Source organism: Protopterus annectens, chromosome 1.part1 (genome assembly GCF_019279795.1).
Source record: "Protopterus annectens isolate FY-2018-M chromosome 1.part1, PAN1.0, whole genome shotgun sequence".
NCBI lineage: Eukaryota > Metazoa > Chordata > Ceratodontiformes > Protopteridae > Protopterus > Protopterus annectens.
This window is the reverse complement of record NC_056726.1, coordinates 557107349-557133245: the sequence shown is the minus strand read 5'-3', so window position 1 is coordinate 557133245 and position 25897 is coordinate 557107349.

Here is a 25897-nt window from a genome sequence, read left to right as displayed (position 1 = left end):
GCAGCCATGGGAATCTTGAATTTTGAATTCAACATTACTGATTTGCGCCGTACGGCATTCTGTCATTTTGAACTATGTAATTTCAACATTCTGGTTTGGACAATATGATGTTCGGTTACCACTAAGTCGATTAAATGAATGTATACCCAGAATAAAAGCCCCATAGAAATAGTATCACATACCAAACTGCTCAGTGTCATAATTGATGAAAAACTAAAATTTGACATCCATATCCAAACTAATATCAAAAAACTCACCAAAAACTAGGTTTCCTGTTTAGAAGCAATCATTACCTTACCCCCTCCACCAGACACACCCTTACCTCTATTTACCTTCTTCCCTCTTTTATGTATGGCACCCCCCTATTCACTAATCTTCAGCTAGGCTTACAGGCCAAGTTGCAAGCCTGTTACAATAAAATCTCCAAATTTGCCACTAACTCCAGAAACTCATCGCATCACTGTCTCTCTCTCCACTCCCTGAAATGGCTTGAACTTTCTAACTACCTCAGACTCCTTAGACTTATTACTGCTCAGTAGCTCATATTCAAATGTTCTAGTTGTCCTTCTCTGTCCACCTTTACTCTACACCCTACACTCGCAACTGCTCTCTAAGTTCAGAAAACCACAATCTTCTAAACATATATAAGCCTCATCGAACCCCTGGCCACCTACTATTATCCTGCTCCCTAGCAAACTCTGGAATTCTCTCTCTACCACCCTTCAAAATACTCAGAGCCACTCAAACTCCAAAACTCTTCTCCAATCTCACCTCCTTTCAAAGTGGGAATGTTCCTGTACCCCTACCACATAAACTCTTTAACACCATCTCCCATGCACTATATACCACAACCTTCTATCACTGTGCTCTCTTACCCTTTCCTCTACTTCCTCGCCTACCCTATACCTCATAAACTTCCCCCAACCTACTCCCTTTTTCCACTATATACCACCTTTTCCCTCTCCCACCTTACCTTCTTCTCTCTGTCCTCTCCTCATATTTCTAACTTACCAAAAAAAAGGCTTGTTTTTTATTTGTACATAAATGTTTTACTTACATGTTTTTTTTCATCTGAAATGCCTGTGCTTTTAATATGTTTAGACTACATGAATCTCACTTTTGTAAATCATTACCTAGGATTAGAAATGTTATGTATTTTTTTTAACAAATTGTATATTATCTCTGTATTTTTCACTGTTCTACTACTTTATTTACTTTTGTATAACTATTGCAAAATTGTCTATATCCTGTGGAGCTTTTCTCCCTGGGCCTCCACTGAAAACGGGCTCTACCAGGCCCAGTGGACTATCCTAGTCATCAAACTGTAATAAATAAATAATAAATAAATAAGCAAATAATTCTGGACATCCATCTCTTCAATACTCAACACTGGTAATACTTCTAACCCCTGCCCCAATCCCAACCTCTCAAGTCTTGAAACGGCCACTAACTTCAACACATTTTTCATTGATTGTATAGCTAAATTATCCTCCACTTTCCCCAAGCCATCCATCAATACTAACCCCTCACCCTGCACCCCAAACCCTCTCTCTCACCCCCCTCCTCCACCGCTACTCTCACTTAAACCTGTCTCCACCTATACTATAAAAAGACTACTGCAAAAGCTAAAACCATGCCGCAATGCCCCTGACAACCTTCCAGCAAATTTTCTTCAAATATCAGCCAAATCTATAGCCTATCCCATATCCATCCCCATTAATAGATCCATTCAGGAATCCTATGTACCAACCATCTGGCATTATGCATACATAATTCCTCTCCAAAAAGGTGGTAAGAACACAGACACTACCAACTTCAGACCTATAGCTATACTCTCGCCTCTCTCTAAAATTCTAGAGAAAGCCATCCACTCCCAGCTCATGCCCTACCTAATCCAGCACAAACTCCTCTCTCCCACCCAGCACGGCTTCCACCCAGGCCACAGCACCATGACAGCCCTCATTTCCTTCCTCGAAACAGTCAACCTAGCACGTGAAAGCGGCAAATACGTATCTTCTCTTTTTCTTGACCTCTCAAAGGCATTCAACACTATTTCCCATTCCCTCCTCCTGTCCCAGCTCTCACACTTGCATCTATCTCCCTCAACCCTAGACTGGTTCTCCAGCTACCTTTACACGCACCAGCAGGCTGTACAATGGAAAGAGTCAACCTCCCCTTTCTTACCTACACCCACAGGAGTTCCCCAAGGATCAGTACTTGGCCCTCTGCTCTTCAACTTATTCATTAACAACTTTCACCTCTCCACCCCTGGAGCCTCAGTCATCCAATACGCAGATGACTCCACTATCATCTGCTCAGCCTCCTGCCCCTCCAAACTTCTACTTAATACCCAAACAGCCTTCTCCAAAATTGAATCATGGATGCAATTGCATCACTTGGCCCTAAATGCCAACAAAACAAAGCTAATGATATTTACTCCCACTAAAACTTCCCAGTTCCACATAGTCCAATTTTCCATCAAAAGCCACAATAACACCCCTCTTGAAATCGTTCCTAGTACCAAACTACTTGGCATTACCATCGATGAAAACCTAAAATTCGACTCCCACATCCTCTCAGCAATCAAAAAAACCCACCAGAAAATCGGCCTCCTCTACAGACACATCTACTACCTTACTCAATCTTCCCATCATACCCTTGCATCTACCTTCCTTCTCCCCTCTCTCTTGTACGGTGCTCCCCTATTCTCCAACCTACAACTCGGACTCCGTGCTAAACTTGAGGCCTGTTACAACGAAATCTGAAAATTTGCAACCAATTCTAAGAACTCTTCCCATCACTGTCACTCCCTACACACCCTAAACTGGCTAGAACTCCACAACCACCTAAAGTACCTACAACTTACAACAGCCCACAAACTCATCTTTAAACCAGCAGAATGCCCCTCTCTTGCTAAATCTCTAACACCCTACACACCTACCCGTACCCTGAGATCCACAGGCCAAAACCTCCTGCATGTACACAAACCCATCCACCCAACTGGTAAACTTCTACTATCCCACACTATAGCCAAACTATGGAACAATCTCCCCACACCACTACGTAATATACCTAACCACAACAATTTCAGATCCATGCTTCTCTCCCATCTCTCCTCCAAATGGGAATGTTCTTCACATGCTCTCACCTAACACTCCCACACTACTAACTCCACACCTAAATCATCATTTCTTTGCCTACTTAAACTTAATTCAGAGATCTTGCTCAGAACATCTTTTCATAAATCTTTTGCATGCATGCCTCTGGCCTACCTTACTCATATTCTCAAATTTTCATTGTTTGTTTTTCTTATCCATTGTACCCATAATATTGTTTTCCTCTGTAATATTGTTAATTTGTCTCTATTCGTATGTATTTGTATGTCTGTTTGGGGCTTTTCCCCTCGGGTCTCCACTGAAAAAGGGTAATTCTTACCCAGCTGGACCAACCCGGTTAACAAATGCAAATAAATAAATAAATAAATAAATATTTATGTTTAAAATGTTTATTTGTGCCATAAGCACATTTGACTGCATTATCTGAGTACATTTTCTCCTTTTACCCTCCATTCTCTCTTATGTCTGCACTAATACCATTATATTCCGTGTACACTTTCTTCAGTTTAAATTTCCCTCCATGTTAATTCCTGTAATCAACTTTCCCTTACTTCATATAAGCTGTCCACGCATGCTCACATAATACATTTGCTTACAGGCAAATCACTTTGTTTACATTGGACGCTCTTGTTTCCCTGCACATTTTCATGGCTGCCAACACTTCTGCTGGCCATAAAAACATGATTATAAATATGTAAGCTCGATGAACAGAAAGCATACTCAATGAGAACTGTTGTTTATCACACTAATGCTCTTAAATCATGTAGGCTTAGGGAAAAGCTTATTTAATTGTTAATGAACATCAGGGTAAGTACGCACTCATCGCACAATAAAAAACACCACCAATCTAAATCTACCTTCTAAAAACAAAACTGATTTGTATTAGAAATAAAAAAGTTAAAAGAATGAAAAGTAAAAATTAACATTAACCACAAATTAGCCATTCATAAACTGACATTACTAGCACAACAGGCATGATTCTTACTGTCTAAACTAACTGAAGATAAGGTACGAAACATAACTAAACTACAAAACTAACAAATCATGACATATGTGCCAATACACTACTACAATATATAAAAAGGTCAAATGAAAAACAATACAAAAAAGAAAAATTAAAGAAAGAAATATAATGTGTGCATCAGAGCTAGACTAGAAAATCATCTGCAAGATACTTTATCCTGTCGAAGCTACACAAAATCCTACTCAGTAAAAGCTTTTGAACATAGTCCAAAATATGCAATACTATGACAACCTGACACAGAAAAATGGATACATGGAAGATGTTAGACTCCAATTGGCAAGATACATAACATATCTTGAACTTATCATTAGGAAGCTCAGTTCATGACTAGTATAGACCCTGCTCATCAAAAAATGTACTCTCTAAATGTGCAGTACAAGATATTTCATGTAGCACACTGTAAACTTCCCTGAGCCATGTGCTCTATCCTTAATCACACATATCTGTCTCTCTCTCTCTCTCTCTACATATATATTTCTGTGTGTGTGTACTTATATATTATATATATATATATATATATATATATATATATATATATATATGTGTGTGTGTGTGTATACAAGTGCAGTGTGTTTGGTTGAATGTTGCTTTGGCCGACAGCCAGAAGTGCAAAGTTGTTTGTGTGAATGTCCAGGTTATCAAATGGACATTTCATCAGATGTTTGCTTTGCCAAAAAAGGTAAGTGAAATATATACTAGGTGTTTGTGTGTGTGTGTCTGTGTGTTGGTTAGGGTTAGAATAAGGGTTAAGTAAGGTAAAAATTAAGTGTGTGAGTGTGTGTGTGTGTGACTGTGAGCGTTTAAGTTTAGGGTCAGGGTCAGGATTAGGCCAGGGTATAGATTTAGTATATGTGTGTGTTTGTTTGAGTCATGAGTGTTGAAACTGTCCTCTGTAGTGTTAATGGTAGTTTTATGGGAAGGGAACGACTTATTAAAGTTAAGATGCACATTCAGGTTAGAGGAAGGATTAGGCTTCACAGACATTACTGAAGTGGGAAGGGGGTAACCTTAAAATGCATCTTAATTTTAAAAAAGCTCTTCCCATAACACTACCAGTATTCTGACAAACTTGAGCTGAAAGCTGTTGGGCTATGGGTACTGCATCAGAAAAGGAAATGTGTTTCCTTTTTCAATGTACTTAATGTATATGTGTTGTTTGTATGATATAATGAATGTACAGTTTTGTTGACCAAGTGACATGTTGACCATTCATACAATCATGCATATATAAAAACAGATGAACTCTTTTTCGTGAAAGTGGATTTTCACAGACACACACACACACATATATATTTATATATATATATATATATATATATATATATATGTATATATATATATATATATATATATATATATATATATATATATATATATATATATATATATATATATATATATATATATAGATATATATACACACACACACACACACACACACACACACACACACACACACACACACACACACACAGATATATATATATATATATATATATATATATATATATATATATGTGGATGTGTGTGTGCATATATGAAACATCTGCAATTATTTATATTTCTTTCTGTGTCTGAAGTGATTTGAAAATATTTGGACACAGATTTCAAGCTACATCCTTGATATTTTTTATATTAAAGTTAAAATAAAAATTAATGTGAATCTGAGCTTCTTAATATCTTCACACATAATCTGAAAGAAGCAATGATCAGGGATTGTCTATTGACAACAAAAACTTTTTATACTGAAATTAACTAATAAAAATTTTTTTTGACCAGTGCTCGGTAAACCACACTTCATGCCTCTGTTGCATCTGTGCCCACCTGCCGAGATATAAAGGTTGCAGTTTCATGATCATGCGACATAATTTTCTGCCTTGGATTTGTTTGTATTTATAGCAGACTATGTCATTTGTTTATCTAATGAATGACGTTGAATCTTTATAATCACTTGTCTAACGACATAATGCTTCCAGATATCTCACAAATATAAAACACATAAATAAAGGCGGTTATATTTTTATTTTGCTCCTAAGTCATGAGTGTAGGTTAGGTTGTCTTCATCCACTCTTAAGATCACATAGCATCTTTTCAGCTGTGAAGATACTGCCTAAATGTCAAACAGCAGATCTCCTTTCACTCTTTTGTTTGTTTAACCTAATTTATAAAGTGTAAATGGGAGTAGGGACCTTCTGATAAATGGCTCTTTTTCACAACTGACAGACCCAAAATTAGGATCAGACATTTATCTTCTTAATAGGATTTTTTTCTGAGCAAGAAAAACACAAGTAGAACACTTTCTCTACTTGGTTAGCGAACAGATAATTACACGACTATTATCACTAGGCTACAACTGCCCTCTTGTCTTAGTGTAGTCTGTGTACCCCATCTAGTTTTGATACCATCCCTCCACCAAAAATTCCTAATTTATTACTTAAAGACCTTTCCAAGTACTTCTTATTGTAAGAAATTTCAAAAATGTGTCCACTTCAGTTTCATCTTTATCCATGTTTGTTTGAAAATATCTGTTGAATTAACATTGTACCAACTGTTCCACAGTAGTTGAAGCATATTATCAACTGCGGTATAATATTATTCAGTCTGTTTAGATGGCTGAATAGAGCAACTATATTGACATGTAGAGCAGCTAACTATATTTCATAAAGTGTTTACAGTAAATATTACCAGAGTATTTCTTAGAAGACATCAAGCATTCCTTGGACACATAAGGTATACACTTGTCTTCTAGCCAAACATGACACTGAAGGTGTACCAATATTTGACAAACATGTCATCATGTGTTAAATCTCAGTTATAATTTGCAAAACAATTCCTTTTCTATTTAAAACTCTTTGTTAGACTTTGTATAAACCTATATGCTTCAGACAAAATCAAAACCAAAACACAACCTGAATGCCCTTGAAAAGCTATGTACGCTTCTCTAAAACAGATTCAGCTTATTGCCGTTATGAAAGAAAAAAAAAACTGATGCACATTTATTTTATTGACTATATCATCACAAAGTCATATCATTTAGAACAGAATATAAATGTGACAATAAATTATTTTTTATGTTTTAAGTAAAGACTTTATCCAATAATTCATAGACACAATAGTACTGTCCATAGTCATTAATATTTAGAGTAAGAAATACCTTTGTGGAACCAAGGAGTTAAACCACACAAAACATTTTCCAGACCATATCATTAGCTGAGTTAAATATTCTGCTAGTTGTGAACAATAACATTAAACATTTTTGCATGCATTGGTAATTACCACCACATATTCTAAAAAGCTTAGGTGTCATGAAAAAAACTATTATGCAACATTTAACAGGTAGTCTGTCTCCTTTCTTTAATCTCTCTAAAAGTGTACAGATTTTAAAATCATGACATGAATGGATCTTCATTTCCAAGTCAGGGTATAGTTAAATTTCATGACATCAGCATTGCAGAAAACTTTGATGTTTGCCAAGAATGTTCTTCTCGGCACCCATATATATTTGGATTCCATAAATTTCATGGAATTAAGGCAGATTGTGCTGATTTCCACATAAGATTTGGGGCAAACAAAGTAATACACAAATATGACCCAATCTGTGGAGAATACCTCAGTACAAAGCAGACATAACCAGTGATGTCAACGCAACCATAAAAAAAAAAAAAAAAAAAAAAAGATCAAAACTGTATTCCAGGAAGACTTGTTCATAAAGTAAGTTATATGTGCATGACCAATGCACATTACAGAAGGTGGGCAGATCAAAACTGTATTCCGGAAGACTTGTTCATAAAGTAAGTTATATGTGCATAACCAATGCACATTACAGAAGGTGTACGAGCAGAAAATAACTTTCAGTAATAGGTGGAAAGTGCTAAATGAAAATAAATGTACATCAGCTGTTATGTCTGAAAAGTGACAAATAGCCGCATATAATTACAGATATCACTGTAATATGTAGATAGACATATATAAATACAGCCTTCACAATCTGAAGAATTGGAAGTTATCTTCAAAATCTGTAATAAAAAAATGAACTTAGTAAGGCAAAGGGTAATCATGGCCATGTCACCATGCCTAACATTAGCTAACAATATGGGTGTGGGACACATGTGGGGGAACACAAGTAGTGCACAAACCCAAAGAAATAGGGTGATAGAAAAGCAGATGTGAGGTGAAGGTGAAAAAGAAGGCCGCACTAAAGGTATCATGGAATAGGAATGGCAAAGGTAGAGTCAGAGGGGTATGGGCATTTTTTTGGGGGGTGGGAATAGGCCCCACTTTTTGTTTTTGGAGAATAGAAGGAATGGAAAAGACACTGAAAGAGGAGAATAGCAAAAGTAACAGGTATAAATGTAACAAATATCACAAGATATGACAGACTAAGGCTGGCAATACACATAAAGGAGAAGTAGGGAACACAGACAGCGTGCATGCAGACTACAACATGGGTGAAGACAATTTGACAAACAGGGTAGGGATGCATACCAGCCTTGATGCAATGCAAAAATACATATGTATCAATGCAAATCATTGCTGAGAAGTTGCAAACTGTTTGACAGTTATACCAGAATGAGTATGACCAATGGTAAGTGTATTTTTGAGAACACAAAATGGGAAGTGCTGTCATTGCAGTACACAGTGGATACCAAATGCAGTCATCCACCAGGCTGTCAGCAGAGCAAGCGTAAGCCAAGCAACAGGAATGATGTGCAAATGCAGGAGAAGACAAGAAGAAGCTAGACTAGAACTTTAAACCCTGCATGAGACAAGTAAACAACCAAGGTCAGTGTCAAAAAGCAGTACCATAGCAAAACATTAAGTTAACTCCTTAATAAGCAAATTATTGTACAGTCCACAAATACAGGAGAAATGGGATCCATATGTCAAAGCCAAATGCCATGTGGCAATACAATGAGTTATCAGGTATACAATGTATATGTGTGACGTGCAATGGTGTATCATAATCCAAAAAGAAAGAAAGTTCATTACACAAACCCACACCAATGATGTGGAATATGAAGTAAATGGTGATAAACATATAATTAATGAATGTTAAGGAATGCAAGCCTGTCCACAGGCGGAAAGCATATACTCTGAGTAATGCCCAACACAAAAGTACAACATAAACACTGATGGAATCTACACAACTGTCACCACCTTGTGTGCATATGCCTTGCATGTGTACTATGTCCACAATGGTGGCTCAATGTCATATTTACCAGTACCCCTGCATTACAATGATGATACATTACAGAAAGGCAAACATACACATAACATATGCCATGTATATGTGAAACATAGGCCAAAGTTATAAGGGGGAAGGTAGATGGACAACACAGGTCCACAACAGTGAGGAAATAGCAAAAAGAGAAAGTAGGTACAGAATAATTTATTTATTTAGTTATTTATTTATTGACATTTGTTAACCAGGTTTGTCCAACTGGGCTTGTGGCCCATTTTCAGTGGAGACCCAAGGAGAAAAGCTCCAGTAGTACATTTTAAACAAGTACAATTTTAAACAATATTGATATAATGGCAGCTATAGCAAAAAGATTCACATATGTTGGGTTACATGCATAAAGTTAAAGTTGCATTAAAAAGAAGCTAAGTAACAATTTTACATTGATATAGTTCAATAGGTCAACAATAAAAATTGTTTGTTTGTATAAAATTATGTAAATGCATAGTAGACACATTGGAGAGAGAGGTGTAATGAGGTACTAAGTATGGTCCTTTTGAAGGTATATAAAGGGAAGGAAGACTAGGTAGGGTAATGGCAAGGGCAGGTTCTGGAATTGAGAAAATAAGCTTTTAGTTCATTTTTAAAGTGTGAGGTGTGGGAGACTGAACGTAAGTCAAGGGGAAGTTTGTCCCAAGCATGGGCAAGGGAGTGTTTGTAGAGTAGTTTGCCTACTGACCTTTTTGGGTGGTAGATATCAAGTAATTGTTGATTAGAAGTATGGAGGGTCCGGGATGGGATGTAGATGGAGACTAAGGAAGATAGAGATGGACAGAAGGAGGGTCTATAAAGAATAGAGTGTAGCATATGAAATTGGTAAGATAGCAGAAATTGGGGAAGTTCAAGCCATTGAAGAGAGTTTAAAGAAATGCAGTGGTGTGAGTTGTATGGGGAGTTAGTAATGAATCTGGCTATTTTATGGTAAGTATGTTGGAGTTTGTTTAGAGTGGAGGCCTGGATATTGGTAAGAACTGTGGTGGCGTATAAGAGGGAGGGGAGGAGGAGTGCCTGGCCCAGGGTAAGTCTAGATTCAGGGGTTAGGAATTTTTTGTTCCGATAAAGCAGACCTAGTTTTTTTTTTTTTTTTTTTTTTTATACATTGGAGTATATGTAGGTTGAACTTTAGTTCGTCATCGATAATGACCCCTAGGAGTTTTGTGTGGGTGTCAGGTTGGATAGTTGTATTGTTAGAAGATGTAATAAAAAAGGAGGTTTTGTGATGAGAAAGAGAACGGGAAAGGAAAAGTAGGAGTTTGGTCTTTTTGGGATTTAGGATTAATAGGTTGTGACAGAGTCATTGTTCAGTGGATAGTAGGGCCTGTTGGGTCAGGGAGTGTAGTTCAGGAATGTTATTTGAGATGAATATAAGTGCGGAGTCTTCGGCATACTGAATAAGGGAGGATTCTTTGCATGAAGTGTAAAGATCATTGGTGAAGATGTTAAACAAAAGGGGTCCCAAGATGGAGCCTTGGGGAACACCAGTGGAGATGGGAAGGAAAGGTGAGGAGGATGAGAGCCATTTGACAGATTGTTCCCTGCCAGATAGGTAACGATTAAATCAGGCAAGTGCGGAGGGGGATAGGTGGAGATTTGTGAGTTTGGATAGTAGTAGAGAATGAGAGACAGTATCAAAGGCTTTGGAGAGATCTAGGAAGAGACATGAAATGAGTTTATTGTTGCCTAGCACCTCTGCAATGATATGAGTGAAGGTGAGGAGGGCAGTGGTGGTGCTGTGGTAAGGACGAAATCCATGTTGGGTAGGGGTAAGTAAGTGATGTGTGAGGAGGTGATTGAGAAGCTGTGAGTGAATACATTTTTCTAATATCTTGGAGAGGGGTGACAAAATGGCAATGGGTCGGTAGTTTGAGGGGTCAGTGGAGTTTCCACCTTTGTAAAGAGGTATAGTGAAGAAAGATTTCAAAAGGGTGGGAACAGTTGATTCCAGAATAGATTGATTAATTAGTATAGATATAGGATAGGCAATTGAGTCAGCAGCAAGTTTGAGGAATGTAGGAGATAGATTGTCAGTGGAAGGAGAGCAAGGTTTTAGCTTGAGTAGTAGAGATTTGATGTAAGTAATGGGAACTGGCTCAAAAGAAAACAAAGGTGTGTTAGTGGAGGGTGGGTGTCGAAGTACAGTTTGGCTTAGAGCTTACCAGATTTTGGATGGAAGAGATAAAGTGTTTATTCAGGAGGGTAGCTGTTTTCTGAGAGAAAGAGTTAGGGTATGGGGAAGTATTAGAAGGCTTTCTAGGATAGACAATGTTGTTGAGAGTTGACCAAAATTTTCGAGGATTGGATTTGTTGCTAAGCTGAGCAGAGCTATAGTATAACTTTTTGTCATTAGTTGTATGTTTTTTACAAGGTTCCTCAGTTGCCTGTATTTTTGAAGAAAAAGTGGTTGTTTAGTTTTAGTCCAGGTTTTCCAAGCACAATCCTTGTTTCATAAGGGACCTAGTCTCTTTGGAGAGCCAGGGAGCATGATTTGATTTTACTCTGATCTTCCTAGAAGGAGCTAAGGAGTTTAGAGTATTCATGAAGATGCTATTGAAAGTGCTTACAGCATCGTTTAGGGGGAGGTGTTTTAGGATGGACCAATCTATGTTGTGGATAATGGAGTTAAATTGGGATGAATTGAAAGTCGATAGTTTTTGACAGTCTTTGATAAGGTGGGGTTTAGAAATATGGGAGTAGTGTCTTAAGATGGTGGTAGGGAGATGATCACTGAGGGAGTCAGATAAGGTGGTGGGATTGTGGTATTGGTGGGGGGAATTGGTAAGGATCCAGTCTATGATGGAGCTGGAAGTGGAATTTTTATGGAAGCAAGTGGGAGATGTTATAAGTTGGTGGAAGCCGTGCAGGTGGTTACTGAGTTGGTGGGAGTCAGTTGTGAGTTTGGACCAATTAATGTTGACATCACCAAGGATAAGTATCTCATATGGTATGTTGTGGGAGAACCAGGATAGGATGTTTTCAAGAATGGGCAGATTGTTACCAGGAGGAAGGTAGATAGATGCAATTGCAAGTTTTTTGTGGGGATTCAGATGGCAGTTAAGGATGATGATTTCAGCTGGGAGGAAGTCAGGAATTGGGGAAGGGTATGGTGAGAGGTTAAGGTTGTTTGAGTAGAGGATGGCCACGCCACCACCTTTTTTACAGGTCTGTCTGATCGGAAGTTATTATAACCTGGTGGGAGTATTTCACTATTTGAGATTTGTGGCTTGAGCCAGGTTTCAGATAGGGAGAGGATGTAAGGGGTATTGAGAGTTATCCATGAGTGCAGCTCAGTGACTTTATTTGCTAGACTCTGAATATTCAATGAGTAAATAGTTAAGTATTTTGATGGAGATGATTGTTGTGACTGAGGTTGGTGACTGTTAGAGGAGTAAGATGGGGGCAGTGTAGAGGTAGTTTTGGGGAGAGAAGAGGGGCCAGGGTTGGGATGGATATCTCCAGAACAAAGTAGTTTTTGGGAAGGTTTCAAAACCTGTATTATGGATAGTTTATATAGACTTGAGGTAGAGGTAATAAAGACATTAATGGAGATAGTAAAAGATAAAGTAGTTGGATATATGTTGTATGAGTGAGAAGTTGGTGAACATAGAAGTGGGTCAGAGAGATTGGAGGGGTAAAAGGTGGAGATAGAGAGAATAAGGAGTAGTGTAGGAGATATTAGAAAATAATACATGTTGGAATAAAATATGGTCAGATAGATTAGGTAGAGACAGTGGTATAAAGGAAGTGGTGTTGACAAGATTGACAGATTAGTAAGGTGGTTGTGGTAATAGGCAGGAAGTGGAATTGTAGTGGCTAGTGGGACAGGAAGGGGAGGGATAGTTAGGTATCACGGTGCAGGAATAATAATGCAGGATAACTCTAGCTAAGAAGACACAGTGCGCATGTGTCTTCTTAGCTAGAAGACACAGTGCACATGTTTGTGTCCACAACACATAACCTGGATCGCAGGTCCCTTCAAGGTACATTGAAGAAAGTGGCCAATGTCTGACACATGGGCATAATGCATTGGGGATGGCTATAACCATGTATGTGTATAAATGACACAAACAACACAGTAATATGCAATAGTTAAACAGCAAATGACATAGGTGCCCAACAAAAGTAGGTTTGAGTATCACATACACATATATACTGCCATGCAAACACAATAAAGAAGGTGGCACTGTCAAAGGACGGTCCTGGGTCCATAAGTACAGCACAGAAAAATGGGATAAGTGCATGTCAGTCAAGTATCACAAGGTTGGTTGTGCATCTGTCACATTACAACTATACATATGCACAGCTATGTAAATCAGTGCATATGTACAAGAAATGCATACACAGAAATGTATTTAATATTGTGTGTCTTTGATTCAGTAAATATTGTGTGTCTCTGCAGTTAAGTTGCCTGAAGTGTGAAAAAGTGCAGCCATCTAGGCTCATTGAAAGTTGTTAGACTGCTTTGAAATTCCTGTGTTAGTGTTAGTTAGCCTGGGGGTTTCTGCCAGCATTAAAATCTGTGTTGGCTACATTTCTAGTAATCATTTTAATTGGAGTTTCTGGCTACCGAGACTTGTCTGCATACATCAACTAGACACAAGCTGATTTAGGTATACTTTTCTCTGCACTTATTTAAGATTTGAGTCAGTAAATATTGTGTGTCTTTGATTCAGTAAATATTGTTTGTCTCTGTCTCTCTGCAGTTAGTTTCCCACCACCTCTCCCTGTTTCCTGTTGTGTTAATCTTGGTGGGTTTGGAATTGCCCGCCCCTGCTGTAAATCTGTTTTTGCACACTCTTCCTGGACCCATCTCATTTGCTCACTCAGCTGAGTACAGTGAGATCATATTTTGATTTCAGATACTCCTACCAGTCCCAGCTCCTCTGCAGTGTACAGAGAGAGCACTTGGGAAGCACATTCCCCTATAGTATCTTAATCTGCTCTGTTTCCTCCCTCTCAAAAAAAAAATAAATAAATAAAATAAAATAAATAAATAAATGTGCACTTCATCTGCTTTACTGTATTTGTGTTTCTTCTTACTTTATTACTTTATTTTGCTTTTGCCTCTTCTTAAAAGTACTCAATTGAATTTATTCTGCTGCCTTTATTATTGCTTGTTAGTAGCCTGATTACATTGTAACTGTTATTCTAAGGCCCTTGGTTTAAGCACTTGGGCTTCAAACCAGTTGTTTTACATTAAGAAGGTTTGTGGTCTGCACTGTTGTGGCAGGACAGGTGGCGTACATCCTTCTAAGTTGGGAACTGCTGATTGAAGGCTAAGTGTCTGTTATTCTAAAAGTGTATTAGTTCTGGGTTAAGCACTTGGGCTTCAGGCCCGTTATTTTACATTAAGAAGGTTTGTGTTCTGCACTCTTGTGGGAAGAGAGGCTAGATTCTGCACTTCTGAGCTGGGAATTTCTGGTTAAAAGCATATTGTGCATGCTTACTTGAACTGTTTCTTTCTGAAATCAGTACGCCTTGTTTGCTGTAGCATAGACTAGATTCAGGCCGGCTGGATCTAGCTTTGTTTGTATAACTTGTGCACTGATCCAGGCCATCTTTTTTGGAGAAGGTTTCTCTGTACCAATGGCAGGACTGTGCAGTTAGAACTTGTCTGACTGAAGACTGCTGGAACAGGGCTCAGTTTTGAGCTTTTGAACTGTTTAATTGTGTAAAGTGCTATTTTGATTGTATCTGCTCTATTTTTCTGAAAAAAAAAAAAAAATATATATATATATATATATATATATATATATATATATATATATATATATATATACTTGTTTCCCACCTTTCTGAACAAGTATAGTCCCTTTCTGAACTAGTATAGTCCAGTTTTCAGGTCACTGCTGAATCCAGGGATGTGTTACAAGTTTCTGTGTTGCCCATACCTTACCTGGATAGAAAGAAGTGTCTCTGTTCACCGGTGAGAGAAGGGAGCTTTGAGCAGCCTATCTGTCCCTGGAGGAGTGGTCTCAGCCCAGAGGTTAGTAGTTTATTGGCCATTTTGGGCTAATTTTAATTGTATCTGCTCTATTTTCTGAAAAAAAAACAAAAAAAAAAACAAACAAAAAAATACTTGTTTCCCGCCTTTCTGAACTAGTATAGTCCATTTTCAGGTTATTGCTGAATCCAGTGCTGTGTTACAAGTTTCTGTGTTGCCCATGCCTTACTTGGATAGAAGGAAGTTTCTCTGTTCACCTGTGAGAGAGGGGAGCTTTTAGCAGCCCATCTGTCCCTGGAGGAGTGGTTTCAGCCCAGACGTTAGTAGTTTATTGGCCATTTTGTGCTAATTTCTCTCTTTCACTTCCCTGCTATAAAAACCGCATTTGCACAGTTTTTGCACTTGTACTCCACTCAGCAAGTGCCTTCCAGGTGTTCTGCAGAGTCTACAGCAGCAGAGAGACAAAAGAGTGACTTTGGGGTGATTAAGTATAATTTTTCTGCTTTTCTTGCTGTCTTAACTAATTCCGCCTAAGACACCAGTTTTTTTAGCAAATCTGTGATTTAAAAAGTTTGTTATTGCTACATATTGTACTTATTTGCTGTCTGCACTTGAATTAAGTCATTTTTGTGTTTAAATAATCTGTTTAACTCTTGTAGGCTACACATTAAATTGTGATAGCCTTTTCTGTGCATTTAAAGTGTTGTTTTGATTGTATCTACTCTATTTTCTGAAAACAAAAAATACTTATCACCCATCTTTCTGAACTAGTATAGTCCAGTTTTCAGGTTATTGCTGAATCCAGGGCTGAGTTAAAAGTTTCTGTGTTCCCCATACCTTCCTTGGATAGAAGGAAGTTTCTCTGTTCACCTGTGAGAGAGGGGAGCTTTGAGCAGCCTATCTGTCCCTGGAGGAGTGGTTACAGCCCAGAAGTTAATAGTTTATTGGCCATTTTGGGCTAATTGTGATTGTATCTGCTCTATTTTCTGAAAAAAAAAAACAAAAAAAAATACTTATTACCCACCTTTCTGAACTAGTATAGTCCAGTTTTCAGGTTATTGCTGAATCCAGGGCTGAGTTAAAAGTTTCTGTGTTCCCCATAACTTACTTGGAAAGAAGGAAGTTTCTCTGTTCACCTGTGAGAGAGGGGAGCTTTGAGCAGCCTATCTGTCCCTGGAGGAGTGGTTTCAGCCCACAAGTTAGTAGTTTATTGGCCATTTTGGGCTAATTTCTATCTCTTTCACTTTCCTGCTATAAAAACCGCATTTGTGCGGTTTTGCGCACCGGGCAGTGCTGTTTAGCTAGAGTTAAACTATTCTTGGCTCCACGAAGTCTACTCTTCAATTTTTCCCTTGGAACTAGACAAACCTTCAACTTTAGCACTCAAACCATTCATTTCATAGTCAAGCACTTGCTTAAAACTCATAGCAAGCACAAATTAACCCTAGTACTAGACCCCCCATACTGTCCAGAAGGACAAGGCTCTCTATTCGTCCCAACCAGCCAATCAGAAAAACAGCTTACTCTACCTATTCAGGCATGTCCAAAGGACAGTTTCCGGTGTACTCTCCAGTCCAACTGGTGAATCTAGGCATTTTGAGGCAATGTTACAACTGCCTCATGTACACAGACAACCCTCTCATCCTAACAACAAACACTAATATATGCGAGAGATACAATTATATAGCCAAACTGGAGGCAAAGCTCTCTCAACCCAAGACTGGGACTGACAGTCAAGAGGAGAAGGGTAATACTTGCAATACACCAACACTCTCACATAGACCTAATAAACCAACACCGGCAAATAACACACATGAATACATGAAAACATACTTGGAGGCTCTAAATAAAAATCTGCAAAAGCAACAGAGACCTCCAAAGCAGACATCCAAGCAACCTTCACACCCCATCACCAACCATGAAACACATACCTCACATAATCAGTGTGCCACACAATCACAACCCTTAATGCAAAATAACATACCCAACACACTAGTAATAGGTGATTCTATAGTCAGGCACACTGATGTCCCACTAACTAGGCTGGACAAGGAGAAGGTTACAGTTAGCTGCCTGTCGGGTGCCAGGATCCGCCACATAACACAAGCACTCAGGTCACTCCAGAACAAGTACAGATACAACTCTGTCATTGTCCATGTTGGTGTGAATGACCTGAAATGTACCTTCCTGGACTACATGAAAAGAGACATGGAAGAGGTCCCTGATCATGTAGCCCAGGCTGGTATGACCCTGACCCTGAGTAGCATCCTGCCCTCACCAAGAATGATGCCACAGTATAAAGAAAAAAATGATCAATTTTAACAATTGGCTAAGTTTCTGGTGTCATTCAAATGGAATCCAGTATCTGTCCACCTGGGATGACATGCTCGACAAGTCACGTTGCTTCAGAAGAGATGGCTTGCACTTGTCACCCTTAGGCTTTTGAATACTGGCCAAGGCTCTTGCCGCCCCCATTGTGCCTTTTTTAGGCAAGGCTCAAAAGACAAACCCACCACCATAAATAGCACAAGTAACCAAAAACTGAGGGTAATGCTACTCAACGCCAGAAGTCTAAACCTCAAAATGCAATCACTCAAGGCACTCCTCAGTATGGAGCAGTAACAGAAACCTGGTTTAAGGATCCTGAGAGCACACCAGCACTACTAGGCTATAACTCATACCATATCTTTAGGCCACAGAACCAGGACCGAAACACAAAAGCCGGGGATGTATCCATATTCATCAAGGATACCCACACCTCCAGGTTAGTGGTGCAGCACAATGCATCAGAGATCATCCATGTGCAACTAACAATGGGCAAAACTGCAATCCACATTGTAGCTTGCTACAGATCACCCACCATGGCCCAGGTCCCCCATTGCGCATTTCTGGATACACTGGGAAATATGAAGGTCCTAACAAACACCCTAATACTGGGTGATTTCAATTACCCAAACATAAACTGGGAGAACTACTCAAGTACTAACTCCCTTGCCCAATGCTTCCTAGAATTTATAAACTCGAATGCCCTGGATCAACTGGTCAACACTCTCATCAGAGGGAACAACATATTGGACCTGGTCATCAACAACATGGGCAACCGGTGTTCCACACCGGAGGTCAACCCCTCGCTGGTTAGATCAGACCATAGACTAATCACTCTGCATATCCACATTCCGCCCCCACCCCCAATCAAGGAAACCACCATGAAAAACTTTTCAAAAGCAAACTTCACGTTACTTAAGACCGAGGTGGAAAGGTTCACAGCCCCCATGCTAAAGGACAATGCTGTCCAAGCTGCTGAAACCTTTACAAAGGCACTCTATGAGCATCTGCAGGAATGCATGGATTGTGCTATCCCAAGTAAAACCAAGACTCACTCCTCCAAGAAAAGGAAACCAGTCTGGTGGACCCCTGCCATAAACAAGCTATACAACAGAAGGAGGAAACTAATACAGAAAAAGAGTAAAATCCCAAGAAGGAAAGACATCCCTGATTAGTATCAGCAAGAAACTATGATCCCTCATTAAATCATCCAAGGCTAGTTTCAAAAGAAAAATTGCCACTGAATCCAAAGATAACCACAAAGCATTCTTTAGCTATGTCAAAAACCTAAGTGGAAACTCTCAGATCTGCACTGATATTGCCAACATTCTGGCAGACAGGTTTAGTGCAAACTTCACCCCCCTCTCACCCCCTAAAGGGCCCATAACCATACCAGAAGAATGTAGAGCCCCATCAATCACAGACACACAGGTTAAAACAGCCCTATCCAAAGCCAAAAACACACCTTCAATGGGACCGGTGTCCCAGGCTGTGTCTTACAAGAGCTCCAAAATGAACTAACTCCTCACCTAAACACACTGTTCAAACTGAGCCTCTCTACAGGCTACGTACCCATAGAGTGGTGCACAGCAAAAGTTATCCTGCTCCACAAAGGTGGAGCCACAACGACCCCGAGTACTATCGCCCTATAAGCCTGACTAGCCTGGTCTGCAAGGCTATGGAATGCATCATCATGGAACTCATTAACAGAGACATTGGGAACCTCTAAACCTTGGACCCTACCCAGTTTGGCTTTGTTAAGGGCAGATCATGCCTCCTAAACCTGCTAGACTTCTTTGAGATGGTTACCAAGGCATTAGATGACGGAAAGGAGGTCCACACAGCCTACCTAGACCTCGCAAAGGCTTTTGACACCATTCTCCATTCTAGTATTATAGACAAGCTCACCAACTTGAACATAAACCCCTACGTCACGAGATGGGTTGCCAACTGGCTCATGGATAGTACCCATGGTGAGAGTTGCAGGCTCTACATCCGACTCTAAACCAGTTACAAGTGGCATCCCCCAGGGCTCAGTCCTAGGACCCCTCCTGTTTGGTATATACTTCTCAGAGGTACAGGCAAGCATAGGACTATGGCTGACCGAGTTCACAGACAACTGCAAACTAGGGGCCATAATTGATTCTCCGGCTGATGCAGACACCCTCCAGATGGGTCTCACTGAGACGGATATCTGGTGTCAAAATCATGGCCTCAAGCTAAATGCTAAAAAGTGCATAGTCATCCCCTTTGGAAAAAACAAAGTACCCGCAAACTACCACATAGGTGGTAGTCCCCTAAATACAGAAAATGTAATAAGGGATCTGGGGACCCAAGTAGATAATAAACTCTCCTTTGATAATCATATTGCCAAGGTAGTTAGAAAATCCTTCTGTGTGGCCCACCTAATCACAAAAGGATTCGCATCTAGAATAAAAGAGGTTATTGTGCCTCCCTACTCATCACTCATTAGACACATCATAGAATACAATGCCCCATTTGGGATGTACCTTACAAGACACCTGCAACAGCTGGAAAGACCACAAAAGTACCTCATCAAGAGGATTACTGGCTTCAAACAGATGCCCTATGCAGCCCGACTCAAGAAACCCCAGCTGTACCCGGTTGCATACCGCTTACTCAGAGGTGATGTCTGCCTGACATACAAGGCCATGTCCAACCAAGAATTGATGGACATGCTCCACCTAAAAAAAAAAACAAATCCCGGAGAGCCACACGCTCTAGAGATATAAACCTCACCACAACGGTAAATAGAACATGCTGGAGGGATAGATTCCTGTCCCCATGCTTTGGAACAGGATTCCAATATACATCAGGCAGAGCCCCTCACTAACACTCTTCAAGAGAAACCTTGACGGGTGGATGGGAAACAGAAAATTTACCCCAGGGATCACTGCAGTGGCTCTGCTGGACAGTAGCGCAGGGAACTGATGGCTCTGCTGGACAGAGGCACAGGGAACTAATCTAATGGGGTGGTGAAAGCCAACACATTCTGGCTAGGCTTATAAATGCCATTGGGCAGTTAGCCTAGTACTTACCTATGAACCTATGAACCTATGAACTTATGAATCTATCTATACATGTCCTAACATAGGCTATTATTAAAAAGACATGCATCTGGAGCATTTCTCCCCGGGCCTCCGCTGAAAACAGGCTCTGTGGAACCTAGTCGGACTTTCCCGGTCAACAAAATGATAAATAAATAAATAAAATAAAAATAAAGACTGGCTATTGACATAAGTAAGATATGGACAAATAAGGGAGTCATGAATGATGCTACACAAAACATAACTTTCACATATTCAAGAGACCAGTGAATGTCAGCACAGTATGTCAAGGATACAGTACACTAAAACAACATGGCACAATATTTGCCAGTACATGCTGCACACAAGATTATTGTGTCAGTGGGACAGAATGACTGATGAATGTTATACAAGTTACAAAATCAATGACATGTCATGTTGTTGAACAGACTTAAGACAGCAACAACCGATGCAAAATGCGTGCAATGCATACACATAGATAATGAGCAAATAAACACACTTGACTGGCTTCACTGTGCTATGTGAGAAAAATGGAAATAATGTAGCATGTGAGTTGCTGTCTCTCCTTCTAAGTACATCCATGGACAACAGAAGCAGACAATCATGCTAAATGCAACAGTGATATCTGACACATAGGGGGCCAGAGTGCATTAGGCATAACAATATCATGCTGCACTGCATGCATAAGAGTACACACACACACACACACACACACACACACACACACACACACACACACACACACTGAAGGAGTAGCACTCCTGCCCATAAAGAGCAATGTATGCAGTAATGACAGCACGGTCATATCAACAATAATGATTAACGTATGTGTCATTTGGCAATATGTGTTGTATTGGAGCAGCAAGATAAAGCCACATATGCCATAATATGTGCAGTGTACATTTTGACATATGTCATAAAAGCATGATAGCAATATGGAATATCTGTACAATTCTGCCTAGGCCATTAATATTTGAATATGGAAAGCACCAAGGTGGCAGCATTACAAAAGTGGATCAGAAAGGCAATACTTACGATCTTCAGGGACTACCCAGATCGGGTTGAACATCATGAAATGTTTCTTTCGTGATCTCTTGGAAGGAGTTGTGCATGGCTCATGCCATATTTGAATGAGGCTACCCATCAGGTCCCTCAGCTGCATCTGGAAGACGTCTGTTATCACATCCCAGATCTAGACCCAAAAATCATCTCCCTAGTATGGTGGTGAATGTCTTCTAAACTGAGCTGCAGGAACAATGGCATGTGCAGATCTCAGTCTGCCATCGTCATCATCATTCCAGTCATGGTCATCATCCTGGTCCTTGGAGTTCAACTCAGCTGACAGTGATCTGGCACACTGTCATCTCTGTCATCTGATTAGTGAGCTAGCATGGGTCCCACGCTCTGTCAAAGTTCAACAGAGGAAAAACACATTATACATGCATAAATTGATGAATAAATGAAATGCCATACAAACTTACACAATCTACATATTGTAATTGTTTAGTATGTGAGTTTTGTCTGATCTTATCCAACTATAATACCTTATGTGATGTCAGGCATAAATCCAAACCATACTAAATTACAGAATGGTGCATAATGTACATTACAGTCATATGCACGTCTGTAATAAAACACAATCAGATGTGCTCCAACATAATTGTAAAGAGAGTTTATGATATGCAACTAACAACATCAAAATGTTTGAGACAGGGCATATGAAATGTTTGCCCAAGTTTTGTCACAGTACAGTACAGTACATTTGTTGTGACACCATAACAGTCAACAGATTTGGCCAATAAGGTTTATTTATATATTGCATAACTAGATACAAAGGTGTAATAATAACAAATGTAATGTCATTATTATGTAACATTTGAAATGCCATAAAATTCATATATTGATGATATGAATAGAAGGCCATGTATGGGACAGTGTGCCAATCATACATTGTCATTATGTTACTGCTGTGGATTACATGGCATGCAGTACTTATTTTGTCAGACATGCTTCTGTCATTACTTGTACATTTATTGGTATATTAGCATTTGGTATACACACAAAACACACATGCACAGCACCCAGGCATATATATTAGTAAGTCACAAGACACGTAAGTAATGGTACACTGCATGTGCAAATGAGATGAGCAATGTAACATGGTTAATTGATGACATCACAATGTCATATGATCAGAATGGAATTTGAAAGCATTCAAACAGCTGCACAATCATAAGCACAGCAACAGCAGTAACGTGTAACAGCTAAAAATTATGTATATGATATGACACACATACATAGCCATCCTTCAAAAAATGTAACACTGTCACTGCCTACATTTGTATTATACTTACATATGTACTTGCACAGTTAAAAAAATGTAATGATGATCATGAATATACTATTCAACACCTTGGACATACAATAAGACTATGGCTGGCTTAAGGCACAGCAGTGATAGTAAATCAGATGCAATGTTGTGTTTAACACAACATCACAGTACATTTAAACAACACTGAAAGAGAAGTGGAACTGAAGGTCTGCCAACAGCATTAAGAATGTTGCAAAAGCAGACACCGATTTAGTAACAGAGTAGGCAGGCCATGCACAAGATACAATTCAATGAGAACTACTGCCACACATACAAGTTTGTCACTTTCAGACAGCAGTAAAGGTACAAGCAACTTATATGTAAAATGCTCAAGTCAAAATCAGCTTTCCCAGATGAATACAGATGTCTTTCATTTAGGTTGTGTCAACAAACATCCCATACAATCAATTTAATAAAAACTCCTGTTAATAACAGCTAAGACAACATTCCACATAAAGTGCATTGTCATCCTGTAAGAGTACATCATGGATATGATGAGGTAAGTGCAGCAATGCATCCTATACTAGTCATTTTGTATTAATTTGGGCCATGTTCTGAATAAAAAGCTCAGTTAACTTTTTAGTCAAACTGTGACCCAAATTAATTTAGAATTTCCCTCAGTGAATTCAAGTACAGGTTCGTCCATAAACTTTAATGGAAGCTTTTCTTTGCCAGTGCAGAATGCACTCATTAAAGTTTATGGATGCAGTTCACATTTTCACTTAGATGAGTTCACTGAGGTTAAAGATCATCTTTAAATTTCTGTGGTATAAATGCAGGAAAAACAAATTTAATCAGTGCAAAAATGTAATGATTTCTTGAGGAAAAGCATTCAATGCCTAGGCAAAAATGCTAATTGGCACTCTGTGGGCAACCTAAGATGTTGCTAATAGGTCAGTCACCAAATGCATTACATTTATTAGGCTTTTCATGTTTGTTACACCTGCATATTCAAGCAAGTTCCTGATATTCTTTCTGCTTCTACATTTAATGCATTTATCTATGTTTATGGTCAGGTTTGAAGCAACATATAGAGACTGCTCAATGTCATTTATGATATATTACTGTGTTTGGAATAAGCTTAATAAATCTTTATATTTGGTGAGAATATTGTTTTATTGCTATGTCTTTAACAAATGGTAGGCTGCTTTTATTGTTTAGGAGGGTTTTTTATTAATGTTATCACATGATTGCTGAACTTTATGTGATTGGTTGAGTGTTTATTTTAACTAGCACTGAGATTTTGTGTTCTGTAATGGTCAGATGAAACAGGCATTACTTTGTGAAAGCGCTTACCTTCTGTTTTAATAAAGTTACTTCTATATACAGTGATTTAAAGCCATGTTTGAGAGGAGTTTTTGTTACTATTTATAATCAAAGTTAGAATGAGTGGACTTGGAGATATCCCATATTCTTTGGTTGCAATGAAAATATATACTCTGACTCCAAGTCTGCACATCCCAAGTTTTCTTATATTTTTGTTTGATTCGTTCTAGTGATGTGAACATCTGTTTGTAAAAAGATCAGGATACAGCCCCAAGAAGTTAAGCTGCAAAAGGTCCTCTGGAGGCAAACAATTAAATTGGGGAGTGAAGAATGATAGAGTTCAAGTATAAATTAAATATATAAATAAGGTAACCATTCTGGGATACAAAATCTGTTTAAAGAATAAGGAAGACAGGTGGTAGTGGTTGGTGGAGGGGCTCATAACATCAGAATATAGACCAAAACAGAGAAAGACTAATTGGACAGAGCAGAAGTGGTTCGACAAATCACTCTGAGGACTTAGAATATCATTATCATGGAAATTATCAACAAGGACACAGAAGACCTTCAGACACTTTATCCATCCCAGATTGTTTTTGTCAAAGGAAGGTTATCCTTACTGAATCTGGTGGATTTCTTTGAAAAGGTCACTAAGGCAATGGATGAGGGGGAAAATTGTACTGCCTACCTAGCTCTGACTTCATTTGATATAATACCGCACTCAGGCATTGTCAACAAACTTATGGAATTAGGTATAAACATCTTTACAACATGTTGGATAGCTAGCTAGCTCACTGATAGGACCCAGGAGGTTAGAATCATTGAGCCCAGCTCCACAAATAACACTGACCAATAGAGTCCCCCCAAAGGCCTGTGCTAGGCTCACTCCTCTTAGGCATCTGCTTGTCAGATATCAAAGCCAATGTCAAACAGCTCTGGCTAACCAAGTTTGCAGTTGATTGCAAACTGGGAACAGTCACTGAATCCCCCCAAGATGAGGCCACCCTTCAGGAAGATCTAAAATAGACAAACACTTGATGCCAAAGCCATTGCTTAAAACTCAGTAGCAAGAAATGCATTATAACACTTTTGGGGAAGTTGGACACCACAAGTAACTACGTCATCAATAAAACACCCCTAAAAGTTGATTCACTATGTCAAGGGTTTGGGAGCTCAAGTAGATAGTGACCGTTCCTTCAACCAACATCCATCTATGGTCGTACCACTGTACTTAATCTACATTCTATCCACCACAGAGTATAATGCCCTCTTTGGTATGCACCTGATCAGAAACATGCAGCAAGTGGGATGTCCATAAAGGTTCCTTACAAAAATAATACAGGGAGTAAATACATTGTCCTATGCAGACCACCTCAAAGCCTGATCTCTTTACTCACTATCATACAGACTTCTGGGAGGTGATCTTTGCCTAGCGTACAAGGCATCCCTGTATCCTGTTTTGATGAAACTTGTTCATATCCGCAAAACAAATAGCATCAGAACTACTAGATTAAAAGACCTACATTTTACTTGCAACATAAATATGA